This window comes from Quercus robur, chromosome 7 (genome assembly GCF_932294415.1).
Source record: "Quercus robur chromosome 7, dhQueRobu3.1, whole genome shotgun sequence".
In the NCBI taxonomy this organism is placed as follows: Eukaryota; Viridiplantae; Streptophyta; class Magnoliopsida; order Fagales; family Fagaceae; genus Quercus; species Quercus robur.
Genome location: NC_065540.1, coordinates 7025614 through 7038107, shown reverse-complemented (window position 1 = coordinate 7038107; position 12494 = coordinate 7025614). Strand labels below are relative to the sequence as shown.

The following is a 12494-nucleotide window of genomic DNA, read 5'->3' as shown; positions in this document are numbered from 1 at the left end:
CAAAGACGAGCATTATTTCAAATGGCCCAGGCCATTACACTCGTCCCCCAACGTACGTGACAAGAACAAGTATTGCCGGTTCCATAGAGACCACGGCCACAACACAGAAGATTGCAGAGACCTGAAGGAACAAATAGAGGAATTAATACGGAAAGGAAAGTTACAGAAGTATGTAAAGAAAGGAGAATATAGCAAGTTCAGAGACGACAACAGGACACAACATGAATCCTTCACTCGGGATGACGACCATCCGTCCCAGCCTCCACGCAAAGTGATCGGGGAGATAAACACGATCACAGGAGGACCATTCTCAGGGGGATCATTTAGATCACTCAGAAAAGCGTACCATAGACAGGTGAACAGCGTCCACACCATGCCTCCGTCCAAGCACCGACGGACATACCAAGACATGTCCTTTAATGAAGGAGACGCCAGGGGAGTAAAGCAACCTCACAACGATCCCCTGGTCATAGTGCTGAATATAGAAGGGTTCAATACCAGAAGGATCCTTGTTGATAACGGGAGCTCAGCGGATATCATCTACCTCCCAGCCTTCCAGCAGTTGAAATTAGATCCAAAAAGGCTCCGCCCTTTTGACTTTCCGCTCGTCAGTTTCAGTGGAGACAGGGTCTACCCTAGGGGTATAGTGACTCTGACGGTGACAGCAGGGACCTATCCATTGCAGTTGACCAAACAAGTAGACTTCCTGGTGGTAGATTGCCCCTCGTCCTACAATGTCATCATTGGGAGGCCTACCCTAAACAAGTGGAAGGCGGCAACGTCAACCTACTGTTTGAAGGTGAAATTCCCAACAGACAACGGTGTGGGTGAAGTGAAGGGTGATCAAGTCCTGGTAAGGGAGTGCTATCAGGCCGTACTGGCAAGAAAGGAGAACCACACGTGGACGATAGAAGAAAAAGAGGAAGACGGGATGGAGATCCTGGAAGCAATGGAATTGGTAGAAGGAAATGCGGACAGGACAACCAGGATAGGGACGACGCTAAGCCCCGAGATGAGAGCGAAACTCATAAAGTTCCTTAAAGGGAATCTAGATGTCTTTGCATGGAGTCACGAGGACATGCCAGGCATATCTCCAGAAGTCATCCAGCATAGGCTAAATGTGGACCCCAGCAGGAAGCCCGTTCAGCAACGACGAAGAACCTTCGCTCCAGAACGAGATCAGGCAGTAGCAGAGGAAGTAACCAAACTCTTGACGGCTGGATTCATCCGGGAAGTATACTATCTAGAATGGCTCGCCAACGTCGTCCTGGTAAAGAAAGCAAATGGAAAGTGGAGAATGTGTGTAGACTTCACCGACTTGAACAAAGTATGCCCAAAGGACAGCTTCCCTCTACCAAGGATAGACCAGCTCGTGGACTCCACCGCCGGACACAAGCTATTGACGTTCATGGACGCCTTCTCAGGATACAACCAGATAAAGATGGCTGAAGAAGACCAGGAGAAGACCGCCTTCATCACAAGCCAAGGACTCTACTGTTACAAGGTGATGCCTTTTGGGTTGAAAAATGCTGGAGCTACATATCAGAGGATGGTAAACTAAATGTTCAACCAATAAATTGGCAGAAACATGGAGGTATACGTAGACGATATGCCCGTCAAGAGTAAGGAAGAGCTCGCTCATCTGGACGACCTAGAGGAGACTTTTGCAACCCTCAAAAAACACCAGATGAAGTTGAATCCAAGCAAATGTGTTTTTGGGGTAGCCTCGGGAAAGTTCTTGGGATTCATGGTGTCCTAGAGAGGAATAGAAGCAAATCCAGAGAAGGTACGAGCAATCATTGACATGGCCTCACCTAAGACCGTCAAAGATGTACAAAAACTCACAGGAAGGATAGCAGCTCTAAACAGGTTCGTCTCTAGGGCCACAGACAAATGTCTTCCCTTCTTCAAAACCCTGAAGCAGGCTTTTGCTTGGACCGACGAATGCAAAGCAGTGTTCCAAGAGCTGAAGCAATACCTGAGCAGTCCACCTCTCCTGAGCCCGTCCAAAGGAGGAGAGAACCTATACTTGTACCTGGCGGTGTCAACCTCGGCAGTAAGCGCAGCCTTGATTAGAGAAGAAGGCAAAAAGCAACTCCCGGTGTACTACGTCAGCCAAGCCTTTCAAGGAGCTGAGTTCAGGTACCCAAGGATCGAAAAGATTGCATTTGCACTTATAGTAGCCTCGCGCAAGCTCAGGCCATATTTCCAGTCAAATCCTATCCTTGTGATGACGGATCAACCAATTAAGAAATCAATGAACAAACCAGAAGCAGCAGGGAGAATGGTCCAATGGGCAATCGAACTCAGCCAATTTGACATCGAGTACCATCCAAGAACAGCTATCAAGGCACAAGCTCTGGCTGACTTCATCGCTGAATTCACTCTCCCAGATGAAGATGGAATTACAGACGAAGCTGATAAATGGACAATACAGACAGATGGTTCGTCAGCCCAAAAGAGGGGGGGAGTAGGGGTCGTGATAACCACCCCCGACGGAGAAATGATGAAATACGGGGTTCAACTAAAGTTCCCAGCCACCAATAACGAAGCCGAGTATGAAGGAATATTGACGGGCTTGAGGCTTGGGAAAGCTCTTGGTGCCAAAAATTTGCTGATCCAGAGTGATTCAAAGCTGGTAATCGGACAGATCAGTGGAGAGTATGAGGCAAAGGAAGAAAGGATGCAGAAATACCTTAAACTGACAAGGCAATTAACTCAGGAGTTCGACACAGTGGAGTTCGTCCAGATACCAAGAAACCAGAATATTGGGGCCGACGAAGTATCGAAACTAGCGTTATCAGAAGCAGGAGGGACGAGCACAGACGTGGCAATAGAGATCCAGAAACACCCAAGTATTGAAGAGGTTGCGGTGCTCACCATCCAGAGCACAGACACCTGGATGACGCCCATAATATCCTTCCTCCGAGACGGGCACCTACCTCAGAATACTGACGAAGCCAGGAAGGTCAAAAAGAGAGCGGCCAGGTTCACGATCCTAAATGACGTCTTGTACAAGAGAGGCTTCTCTATGCCTTATCTAAAGTGCGTCGACGAGGATGAGGCCAAATACATCCTAGAAGAAGTACACGGAGGAGTCTGTGGCGACCATGTCGGCTCCAGATCCCTAGTCAACAAGGTGATAAGAGCAGGGTACTTTTGGCCAACCATGCAGGGGGATGCTGCTGACATCGTCAGAAGGTGCGACAAATGCCAGCGGTACGGGAATGTACAACGGCTTCCAGCGGAGAAGATAACGACCATATCCTCCCCATGGCCATTCGCACAATGGGGAATCGATATCGTCGGTCCTCTGCCCCAAGGTAAAGGTCAGGTAAAATTCCTTCTAGTTGCTATTGACTATTTCACAAAATGGGTTGAAGCAGAGACCCTAGCAACCATCACTAAGGCTCGGATCCGGAGCTTCGTGTGGAAAAACATAATCTGCAGGTTCGGGATTCCCTTGACGATCATATCTGATAATGGGAGGCAGTTCGACAGCCAAGGCTTCAGATACTTCTGCTTGGACCTCGGGATCAAGAATCAGTTCTCATCCCTGGGACACCCCCAGGCAAACGGACAGACGGAAGTAACAAACAGGACGCTGCTCAAGATAATCAAAACCAAGCTGGACGAAGCAAAAGGTGCCTGGCCAGAAGAACTACCTAGTGTCCTGTGGGCATACAGGACTACAGCCAGAACCCCAACAGGAGAGACACCCTTCAGGCTTACCTATGGCACAGAGGCAGTAATCCCAGTAGAAGTTGGAGTAACAAGCATCAGACGAGGAACTTTCAGAGATGGACTCAATGACGAGGAACTGCGGTTCAACCTGGATTGCTTGGATGAAGTAAGAGACAATGCGTCCAGTAGAATGACAAAGTATCAAAAAAAAAATGGCCGAGTACTACAACAAGAGGGTTAAACTCAGGCAACTGGACATAGGGGACCTCGTCCTTCGCAAAATCACTATAGCAACTAAAGACCCTACTCAAGGGAAGCTGGGCCTTACGTGGGAAGGGCCTTACCGCGTCGTTCACTACTCTAGACAGGGAAGTTACCATCTGGAAACTATGGACGGACAAAAGCTCCCTCGTCCTTGGAATATTGAGCATTTAAAGAAATACCATGAGTAAATGTAATACACGAATGCATTCGTTCTTGAAGTTAATAAAAGTATTATTCCTCTGATGTTTTTGCGCAAGCAGTACTGGTCAACCATGAGGTCTATAAATCACTAAGTAACAAGATTCCGCCTTGACGGATGTAAGTTACGGACGACCATCGTAGGATGATTAAAAGATCAAGTAACAAGATTCCGCCTTGACGGATGTAAGTTACTAACAACCATGATTAAAAAACTAAGTAACAAGATTCCGCCTTGACGGATGTAAGTTACTGACGACCACCGTAGGACAGTTAAAAGACTTAAGTAACAAGATTCCGCCTTGACGGATGTAAGTTACTAACAACCATGATTAAAAAACTAAGTAACAAGATTCCGCCTTGACGGATGTAAGTTACTGACGACCACCGTAGGACGGTTAAAAGACTTAAGTAACAAGATTCCGCCTTGACGGATGTAAGTTACTAACAACCATGATTAAAAAACTAAGTAACAAGATTCCGCCTTGACGGATGTAAATTACTAACGACCACCGTAGGACGGTTAAAAGACTTAAGTAACAAGATTCCGCCTTGACGGATGTAAGTTACTAACAACCATAAAAAAAAAACTAAGTAACAAGATTCCGCCTTGACGGATGTAAGTTACTGAAGATAAAAAAAGAAAAAAACAAGGGACAAGAGTCCGCCTGGACAGACACGAGCCACCCAGGCAGTACCCCCTGGCAGTTGCAAGTGGCAGGAGTCTATTTGACGGAAAAAAGAGTGCAGTACATCAAATCAAAACAGGATGCAACAACTGATTAACAAAGCACAAAAGCTGTAGACGGATGTAAATCAAAACATCTAGAGGAAAAGTAAGTACGCTTCACTCAAGCCCATAACCACTGGGCCACTATCATTGTTTTCAAAATAAAATTAACTGTTTTGAGATTAGATTTACAAAAAGAAAAGGCTCAAAACAAGACGGGCACCTACCATAAAACAAAAGGGAAAATTTCTAAGTATTAAATCAGGCATCAGCTGTGCCTTCACTGGCCGGTACGTCAGCAACAGGCTCAGGTGCATCATCACCAGGGGCAGAAGATGAAGCCGCCTCCTCCAGAGCCATTTCCTTGTCAACTTCTTCCAAATCCAGACTCTCCAGGTTGACTCCAGAAAGATGCTTGATCATATACCTCCGGAGAAGCTCAAAACCTTTGAAATACCAACTGAAGAGCACGGTATTGTACTCGTCAGTGGTCTGGAAAGCCTCCACGGATCGAGCAGCGATGGTCACAAGTTTCTCCTTGGCTGCAAGAAGCTGCTCGTCCTTCTCGTGAGTCAACCCGCACTCAACTCTGAGGTCGTCCTCCAGCACTTTGACCTTCTCCTTCAATGTCGTTGCCTCATCCATAGAAGTGATCAGGTTCGTCCTCAGGTCAGAGTTCTCCTTCTCCAAGGCCTCCATCCGAGTTGTCAGAGACGCCACCTTGGCCCCTTGAGTGAGGTACTCAGCGGTAATATGGAGACTCTCTCCCAACACTTGGAGGGAATTATGAAGTCGTCTGTAAAAAAAAAAAAAAAAATGATGAAGAGGGAAGAACCCCATACCTGGACGAGTTTGTGGACATGACGAGAGGCCACATCGTTTAAGGACAAGTCAGAGAGAGCCTTCAAGTCCGTTGAAGTGACGACCTCGTGAGCTCTTTCTACGGCCAATGACTCGTCATCCCATATTGTGGATGAACGAGTATCAGTCTTCTCCTTCCCTTTGCCAGCCACACGCGGCCTTTTGGAGCCGGGAGTAGGAATCTCCTCTATTGAAACGGTCGGGGAGGCAGTCCTCGTCGTTTCGGAAGCTATGGGAGGAACTATGCTAAGGGGGATGGATGCAGGACCCTTCCCGGTGACTCGCACAACCTTCTTCCCCAGATTGGACAGGGGTTCGTCCTTCTTTGATCTCATCTTTGCGTACATATCCTTGTTGAATTTTGTCGTCATCTCTGCAAGAAGAAAGTGTCTGTCAAAAATTACTTAAGTATACATAAGAAGAATCAGCATTGACGAAGTTAAAACTTACTCTTTTTGCCTTCAATGCCAAGCTAACGAAGAACGGAAGGAGACGGGTCAGGACCAAGGTTGTAAAATGCAAGAGACTGGGGGTCAATCAGTTCGTCCCAGCTTTCAATCGTCTCAGCGTACCCGATCGCAGTCTCTATGCGTTCCTTATACCGACTCTTCAGTCTAGGCCGTCTCTTAACTATACCAAACAAAGAAATAAAGAAGTTAGCAAGACCAGAGCCTCAAAATTGGCAAAATTGAAACGACGGGAAGAAATACTGACGCACCTAAGGTTGGGGTTCCCCACCGACGGAGCAACCTCGGGATATCACCCCAATCACTGCTGGATTGAGTCTCGAAGTCGTCCCCAGACACAAAGAAAAAGCGCGACTTCCAATACCTAAATGACGAGGGCAATCCCTTGACGATCCTAGTCTTTCTTTCCCAAGGGATTAATTCATAATACCCCCACTCCTTAGACTCTTTCAAACGATACAGGTAGGTGAGCTCGCCTATCCTGATCATATCCCCATTGGAGGCCAACCATATTTGCATACAGTTGATAACGATCCTCCACGAGTTAGGCATGAGCTGCTCGAGAGCTATACCAAAGTGATCTAAAAGTTCCATCAGGAACGGGTGGACGGGGAGCCTAAGCCCGCAGGTAAAGGTTAACTCGTAAAAGCATATTTCGCCTGGAAAAAAGTGACAGGCCCTATCTTCTTCCCTAGGTAGACGAACGCGAACCCTAGACGGAAACTGAAACCTATCCTTGAATCTATTTACGGTCTCAGCATCCAGACCACAAATCTCATTGAGGGCATAAAAAGCCCTAACCTCTCGAGGGCCAGAGACGGCTGTATCTCCTTCAGCCGGGTCACCACTGGATGATAGCCCAGTCTCAAGGTCACTAGACCTAACCTCAGACATTAGTCCTCTCCCTCCTAAACCCTCGAACCAATTGAGCGATTGACGGAGCAAGGGCAATAATTCGCCCAAAACCACGCTCAAACTATTGCCCTCGTACACAAAATTTTCTAAAAATGGGTAATTACCCAAAGACCCCCCTAGACGCGCAAAAAGGAAGGAGATCGACGGGCAAGCTATCCTACCCTCCAAGCTATCAACCATGGAAAATGCAGAAATCGGAGGGCAGAAAAATAAGGTACGAAACTAAAACCCCAAAAGAAAAACAAGGACCAACAACAGAAGAGAAGCAAAAGGGAATAGCAAATCAGAAATTATGCTACAGTAAAGGAAGAAAAAGAAGAAAGAAAAAGGAAAGAGAAACGTACCTCCAATGGCGGAACAACAGAAGCACAGCGCAAGGCAATTTGGAGAAGAAAGGAAGTCTCAAGAAAATGCTCAGAGTATCACTGAAGAATTGGTCTGTTTTTGCTCTCTGAGAAGTAGACGAAAAATTAAAAAGGAGAAGTTTTAAGTGTGGGCCAAAAAACGATTGAAAAACCAGCGGGAAACCCAAGGGTCATGCCATTAATTCCACAGATCATCACGCGCCACGTGGCCATGATTGCGTGTAGCACCGCCACTAAGCATTAAAAGCGGAACAGAACCCCAAGAGTCACAAGAAAAACTTTTCATCTTCTGTGATCGTCATGACGTGTCACCGACGACCCCAGAACCTGGGGGGCAACTGACAGGAATGACGATTCTACGTCCCACTGACGAAGATAACATTAATGACGAAGGAATCATCCATGACGAGGTCATCAGAAACAACAAAGAAAGCCATCATCACTGACGAAGGCAGGGAGTCATTCAATGTAGTCAATCAATGACCTGAGCAGTTACTAAATCGACCAAGCAAACCGTTGGGAGCCTCTTAAAAGTCTCATTACTGGACCAGGGGCGTTACTTCTGAGAGCATTAACAGCCTCAACGGTTAGCCCCTAAGGCCTCAGGTATAAAGCTTTCATACAATCAACAGAAGGTAATATATATGCAAAAATACTCTGAAAGCACATTCTACTTCTTTATTGTGTTTGTCCATTATCCTAACTTTGGCATCGGAGACGTTGTGGCAAGCACCACATCGGTGGCCCTCATCAAGCGGACCTTCATATTCTACAGGGGATTCCATCTGCCCACTCTTACTGACGAATTTGTGTTCCATCAGATTCTATTAAAAAGTTGACTTGATACAAATCAATTCCTGTATCATTCACACACACACACACACACACACATATATATATATATATATTTTATATAAAATCAATCAAATATTAACTTCGCCAATCATGCTTCCATTGCCTTTCTTGTAAACAATCCCTTACTAATTTGGCTATTTCAATTTACATTTTCAACTCAATTTATATATATACACACTGAAACTTTTTAATAGAATCAATAAATTTTTAACTTGCCAATCACGCTTGGCTTTCCTTCAAAATACAAAAACCCTACCTTTCCTATAAATTCTCCCTTGCTTAACTTATTTGGTAATTCCAACTTATATTTTTAATATATATGTAAATTGAGTTGAAAATGTAAATTGAAATAGCCAAATTATAAGTAAGGGATTGTTTACAAGAAAAGCAATGGAAGCATAATAGGGGCAGTTAATATTGGATTGATTTTAGGCTTCCATCCCATATATTTTATTTTGACAAAATTCACTTTAAGATTGAGATCTGGTGCAATAATAAGTACTCATTAGTCATCAGGCTGGCAAGCCTGTGGACTACTATAATCCCCAGTGCAACAATATTTTGGATCCTTTAACGCATCACATGCACTATAACAACCAATATATATATTGCCATCCTTATTTGTGGCCAGTAAATTTATTTGTATGGACACATGTTGCTTATATCTTGAACATAATTCACAATAGGAAATGGCCAAGACCCATCGACTAGAGTCCCACCAATGGGTTCGATCCGGACTGCCACATTATTATGCCCATGGTTCAAGCTCACTTCATAGGACACCACAGATTGGTTTATATTGAAATTGAGTAAGGTCACTGGGTAAGTGCGGGTGGTGGAGGTTGGCAACTCATTGTGCCTAATCCAGTCTCCAGTTTCACATGAAAAATAGAATGACTCATTGCTAATGCACTTGTTCCTAGCCCAAATGCTACCTTGCCATTCATCAGAATATGTACAAAGTTCCCTGGACCTTGTTGAGGATCAGAATCACCAATTGACGGGCTTGCACCTAACCATAAAGGGTCATTGCATTTGTTCTCGTAGTTGAAGATTACCCCAGATTGCCCACCTGAAAAAATGATAAAACAAAATAAAATTATGTTAATTAAACTGTATTTGTTCTCTCTTGTTGATGTATGTTCTATACACATAATTTTCATGATTTCACGTGCAATTTTACATTTAAAAAGAGAAGTGGATAATATGTTCAAACAATATACAATAAAAAGTGCGTGAGAATCAATACCCTTAGTTGAGATAACAAGAACGATTAGCACTGCAAGAGTAAGATCAAATTCAGCTCCTTGCTTCTCCTCATGATTATCAATATTAAGGCTCGTTGACAATTAAAATTTCTTGTGATATTTTTTGTGTAATACGGTACCATTTTATAAATTCGTTTTAGCTAAAGAAAAGAGAAGGGCGTATAAATATTACAATTTCTCCCCATGATTATGAATATTAAGGTACAAGAGAGAAGGATGATGAGAGCTTCGCCCGCCATTGAAACTTAGTTTTTCAGTTAAAATATGTAAATTGGAATAACCAATTAAATAAATAAGATTGGAGTCTTAAAAAAAAAAAAAAAAAAAAAAAAAAAAAAACAAGTTTGGAGTGTTTATTACAAAGGTAGGGACTGTATTTGGAAGGTAGCAATTAGCACGTTAATAGTTTTTTGATTCTATGAATCTATTTTCCTTTTATAAAAGTTAATAATTTCTTTTGTTTTTATTTATTTATTTATTTCAATAAAGAGAAATAAATGTATGTGAAAATCCTTTCTAAAAACTTTAATTCTGACCTTGCTTCCCTCACCTTATAAGAAGGTGTACTTGTAGAGCGACTATCACATCTAAGATACTTAGTAAAAAAGTTACTAATTTATGAGAAATGCTAACAAATATCTTTAGGGTAATGATTAATAATTCATTAAAAGAAATTTTTTATGGGAAAAGAAAAAAAACAATTAATGGTTTGACAGTTTTTTCCATTTCTCATAAAAATGATATTAAAACTTTCCTAAAATGAATTGTTAACCATTGTCCTAAGGGCAACCATTAGTATGACCCATAATTTTTTTAAAATTTTTTTATACAAAATAGAATTTCTACTCTAACCTAATCTAAGTTTATATATATGTGAAACTCCCTCTTGGAGAAGAAATTATAGAGTCCTCTAGTGGACCACGTCACTTGTCCATCATTCCACTAAAAAATTTCCACTTGTTTAAAATTACTGCCTCAGTAATTAATTTTTGTTTAAAAAAATTTTCTAACTAATAATTTTAAACAGGTGGAAGTTTTTTAATGGAATGGTGGACCATATCGCTTGTCCACCATGTAGATCTTATAATTTCTCCTCCTAGAGACTTGAATCCTGACCTTTGCCCCCCACACCACACAAGTATTTATACTTGTAGAGTAACTACCGCACCAAGGGTGCACGATGATTATAATCCATAATTTATTGATAAGTTGATAATTGGCATGATAATAATTTCTTGACTCTATTAAATGCTCAATTATGAGTTGTAATGCACATTTTTCACAAGATTGATGATCAATAATCAGTCAAACTTTCATTATGGGTTACCAATCAATATCTATGTGATTGATTATTTCAAACTTCTTGACTCTATTTTCAAACTTTCATGTGCGCTGATTATATTTTCTTGACTTACAAACACATTTTTCAAATACTCACAACTGCAATGTGTGGTTTTTTTTTAATACAAAATAAAATTTCTACTCTAACCTAATCTAAGTATATATGTGTGTGAAGCTTCCTCCTGGAGGCTTGGATCCCGGCCCTCACCCCTCACACCCCATAAACATTTATATTTATTGAGTGACTACCGCACCAAGGGTACACGATGGTTATGTGTGGTTTTTTGAATATATGTATAGTTTTGACTTTATTCTTTTATCATAAAAAATGTTTTTAAAAAATATTTCTTAAACCAATATCTTAACACATCAGTTAATTTTTTTTCCTAAATATATTATTTAACATTAATAAAGCATTAAATATAACTTAACTAACCATTTCCTATTAGAATCCAAGAATATGCATAGATTAAAGGTATATTCAAAAATAATTAATTTTTTATTTTTTTAAGAAATAAATTTAATTTGTTCATAAATATTGTAATAAAAAAAATTAAAAAAAAAAAAAAAACAAACAAACAAACAAAGCAATCATCTTAAATTTATGCATACCTTTACTCAAAAAAAAAAAAAATTTATGCATACCAACCAATATATCATTAAAAAAATTTGACACATATATTATATAGTTCATAACTACTGTAAGTTCGTAACATTATTACTATCAAGGAAGAGTTCACTTGAGAATTCAGATTCTTTAGAGTTTTTAAGATAACACTTCCATAAAGTTCATAAACACTAATTATTAAGGATTTCTATAAAACATTATCTCCTCAATTTTGACTCATTAACCACACGAATCTTCCACTTTTATCATTTAATTCAACAGATTAATTTATTAAATATTTTATAATTAAAATGTTCCCAAAAAAAAAAAAAATCTTGACTATTGCAATTGTTTTATATCTTAAATTATTGATGAGGTTGCAAAATCCAATTTACACATTTCAAAATTTATAAGATTTTTAATAAAATTCCTAGTAGAATTACCTTGAAATTTTGGGGAAAAAAAAAAAAAAAAAACCTTCTTGGTAACCTGTGCAATGCACATGAAAGTTTTATATAATATGAATTTTATTTTTGTCAAAAATATGAAATACGAAAATTATGATAGTTATTAATATGCGATTATTATAATTGGGTAAAATTATATATTCTACCATTAAGCATTTATTATAATTGTATTTGCATATGGAACTATATACTCTACCCTTCAAAGAAAATATGATGCATTAAAATTCTAGTGAAATATATATATATATATATATTATAAATTCTTAATCCTACCTAGTCTCAACCTAAATTAATTCCACATGTGTTACTATCATGTTGAAGTGGTCAAAGTTATTACTTACCAAATCTAAGCCAAATCACTCTTTCTATAGTTCTTGTTGAGGAGAGCTAATTTGTATTGGTTTCAAGGGAGTCAATCTCATACCATAGATTGTTTCAGTTTGGTCAGGAAAACGAAATATTTCAGTACCAA

At 40.8% G+C, this 12494-nt stretch overlaps 1 pseudogene; it reads right to left on the bottom strand.

Moving 5' to 3' along the window:
* Window positions 1-8844: 8844 nt before the first annotated feature.
* On the bottom strand, window positions 8845-9792 carry LOC126690956 (thaumatin-like protein; annotated as a pseudogene).
* Window positions 9793-12494: the final 2702 nt, after the last annotated feature.